We start from the raw sequence: 3,611 nt of genomic DNA, 5'->3' as shown, positions 1-3,611 counted from the left end.
GGCGCGGTTACTCGCCCCCGGCGGCGCACGCGCTGCCCTCGACCGCTATCTATATACCCGAGAAGGCTCACACGGCAAAACATCAAGGCTTCTTCCTCTATGTGGACCTGCCTTTTTTTTTATAGTGTGGAAATCTTGCATAGATATCCACGGCCCCCGGGGATAGAGCCGTGGGTTATGTCGGATTCTTACCGACCAAAACCCCACTGTGTTCCGTCGAGCCGCTTGAGTGAGGGGGCCACGGGAGCTGGTTAAAATTCTTCCGCGACCCCCTCGGATGTGGACCTGCCTAATGAAGTTTTCACTTCTGCTATACGGTGTACAGCATATTCTCTCTTTTTATTTCATTGATTACCTATTTATTGTAATATTGTATTCATATCTAGGACAAATTTAGTATAGTCATTGAAAAAGTTAATCTAATAAACAATATGATGAAATCGAGATTCATCTTGAGCAATGTATGTTTTTCTAGTCGAAAGAGCCTGAAAATACACAAATATTGATTTGATAATATCAATCGAATAATGTATCAAAGATTATATGATACATCGTAGGTACTTCGTTAATCTCCAATTTAAGGAAATAAAAAATAAATGACGCTTTTCACGATTTCCAGCTACATTTATCAAGCTAATTTCCGGTGCAACGTTACTTCTCTATAATGAGTACACATTTTCGAAGAGATGCCAGATTCGGGATGGCGCTTGGAGGTATGGGTGCTCCAGCTCAATGACCAAGAGATGCAAGGCGTATCTCCACGTGTCTTCTTATAACACTATCCTGTTAGCTCACGATGAGCACAACCACCAGCCTTGTCAGCTGATCCGAACTTCCAATGGGATGTATATACGCGCGTGAAGACGCAGTATACAGCTGTATACAGTTGTGACCCTAAGAGATCCTTTGAGTTTTGCCACGCAAGAGCATATACGATTAGGTCTTTTGTTTACTAAATTGTGAATATCGTGTGGGGTGGAATGTTTTATGGGTTTTTTAAATAAACTACGAAATCTATATGAAACCATTATTTTGATCAATTTACAATGTTGTGATTTTTTTTTATTTGGTCTCTATATTATTCCGAACTGAGATCGGTTTTGGCCATAATTTAAAGCACAATTAGTGAGTCGTATTCTGTAATTATTGTTAAATTTTTTGGTATGAAAGAATAATATTATATATTATATGGTTTTTAATGAATTAATGTATTCATTCAATGTTTTGCAGAGCCTGTATTTATTCAACTAAGATCTGGAACAATTTTACTTCTGCACGAAGGACACACTTTCTCGAAGAGATACTCAAATCAACGTAACAGAAGTCATAGATACACTTGCTCCTGCTACATCAGTAAAGACTGCCAGGCCTATTTAATCGTGTCTTTTGAAAACAAAATTTTACAAGTAAATAGCGAACATAACCATAATCCGCATACATTGACCAAAATATCAGACGGAACCTACATTCGTTCGTAAATACTAGAAACAAGATTATTACTCGAATCGATTATAAATCTATCTTTCTGTAACACACATGTGTATTACTTTTGAAACATAAATGTTAACCTAATATATATTTTAAGAGGAAAGATTTGTTTGTTTGCGCGTGGTTGTAGCCCAATTCGCTCAGCTGTAAAGCCAGCGCCTTATGCGATGTAGGTGTCACTAGGGTAAGGAAGGAGGTGTCAATAAGAATCCAAAATTTATGCCCGTGACACCCGTGCGTAGTGCCCTTAATGTTTAAAAAATACGTATTTAGGTTTACGTATTTATTTATATCATTATGTATTTATAATATATATTATATAATGGATCATTGACTGGGAATCATACTGTTATTTAAGCCGCAAGTCGTACTATAACGGTGTTCGCTGAAAACTGGTTTTACAGATTCTCTCTGTAACTTATACTGATGTGGGAACCACTTTCGCATCATTACTTAAATTTGTATATTACTAAATTGTTTGATCTCCTACTTACTGTATTCCTGTTTTGGTGTCAAATAAATGTCTATGTCTTAATATACCATAAGAGATAAAGCATTAATTAACTTTGAATAATTTTCCAAAATAAACCACGACCAAAACGATTACTATACAGTAGGTATATATAATGAAACAAAATATATTTTGAAAATGGTTCAAATTATTTCTTAACGAATGTAATTCTCATAAAAAACTCAACAAACAATATTAACTACAATAAAAAATTACAGCTGTTTTTATCAAAATGGCATCTGGCACAAAATTATTGTTGTACAATGAATACACTTTCTCGAGAAGCAACTATGCAAAGGACGGTGCGTGGAGATACGCCTGTTCGTCAAGGAGGCGAAGACAATGCAAGGCAATGGTGCACGTAGTGGACAACACCATAACTCGCGTGAAGGAAGATCATAACCACGCACCCTGCAAGCTATATCAGACTCCCAATGGATGTTATATTCGAGCTTGAGGAAGATTTAGGGGAAGTACCCCCACAGAAAACCGGCGTGAAATGGTGTGTTCCGTACGGTGAACGAGAGGCACGGTTTAAATTGTGGGATGAATGTTCATAAGACTGACGACGAGACGCTTTAAAAATAAAGTAAAAATTAATTCGGCATGTCGTGACGACATAAGCGGTGCATCAAGTTTTTTCTTTATTTTTTTATATATTCTCGTTGTTGTATACTCACCATTTTGCGGGTACTTAATATATAGTCAATGTTTTCTATTTTTGCATTTTTTATTACCTATGTACTTACATCATATATGAACCGTAAAAGTTTGGTAATCCTATCCTATCCTATCCTAATATCCTACTTAATTAATATTATAAACGCGAAATTATGTGTGTGTGTGTGTGTGCTCTTTCACGCAAAAACTACTTAACCGATTGCAATGAAATTTGGTACGTAGACAGCTGGACAACTGGAATAACATATAGGCAACTTTTTATCCCGATATTCCTACGGGATACGGACTTACGCGGGTGAAACCGCGGAGCGCAGTTACTACTTCATAAAGTTGAATACGTAAATTGAACATCGTTATCCATTGCAGCCTCCTTCATTACACTGACTACTGGCTCAACTGTATTACTCTTCAAAAGACATACGTTTTTTAAAAGCGGCCCCATCCGCAACAACGGGTCGAGGTACACCTGCTCTAGCTCCTGCAGCAAGCGCTGTAAGGCATACATGCACGTGTCCTCCGATAACATTATACTGCTCGTAAATGGAGACCATAACCACCTCCCCTGCAAGTTGACCAAAACCTATAATGGATATTACATGCGTACGTAAGATATCAGTGTGAAGAGTCGATTTTTGAATGCAGTTCTTTTTTAGTGTGAAATTAAAAAAAAAAAATAAACATATGGGTACTTGATTTTATTTGTCTTAAGGTTCTTTTGTACACTAAATATACGAGTATAATAAATTCGTTATTTAGTGGCTTTGCAGAACGAAGGTTTCAATTCCACCATTCCATTTTTTCAATTTTCTAGTATGTTTTTAATTAAGATGAATTTATCGTATAAGTGTCGAAATCGTATTTACATTTGAAACTTCTTAATACGTAACATTTCACTTATAGCCCGATTTGTCAAGAAGGTTAGTGGTGCGGT

At 36.7% G+C, this 3,611-nt stretch overlaps 1 long non-coding RNA gene across 1 annotated transcript; it reads left to right on the top strand.

The window, feature by feature from the left end:
• The first annotated feature begins 615 nt into the window (after positions 1-615).
• Positions 616-2,717, top strand: LOC119837322. Its single transcript, XR_005288139.1, has 2 exons — positions 616-713; positions 1,231-2,717. It is a non-coding gene; the product is annotated as an uncharacterized LOC119837322 (long non-coding RNA).
• Positions 2,718-3,611: the final 894 nt, after the last annotated feature.

This window comes from Zerene cesonia, chromosome 3 (assembly GCF_012273895.1).
Source record: "Zerene cesonia ecotype Mississippi chromosome 3, Zerene_cesonia_1.1, whole genome shotgun sequence".
NCBI classification, from domain to species: domain Eukaryota; kingdom Metazoa; phylum Arthropoda; class Insecta; order Lepidoptera; family Pieridae; genus Zerene; species Zerene cesonia.
The sequence above is the reverse complement of the archived record's forward strand: the minus strand, read 5'-3'. Positions and strand labels throughout refer to the sequence as shown.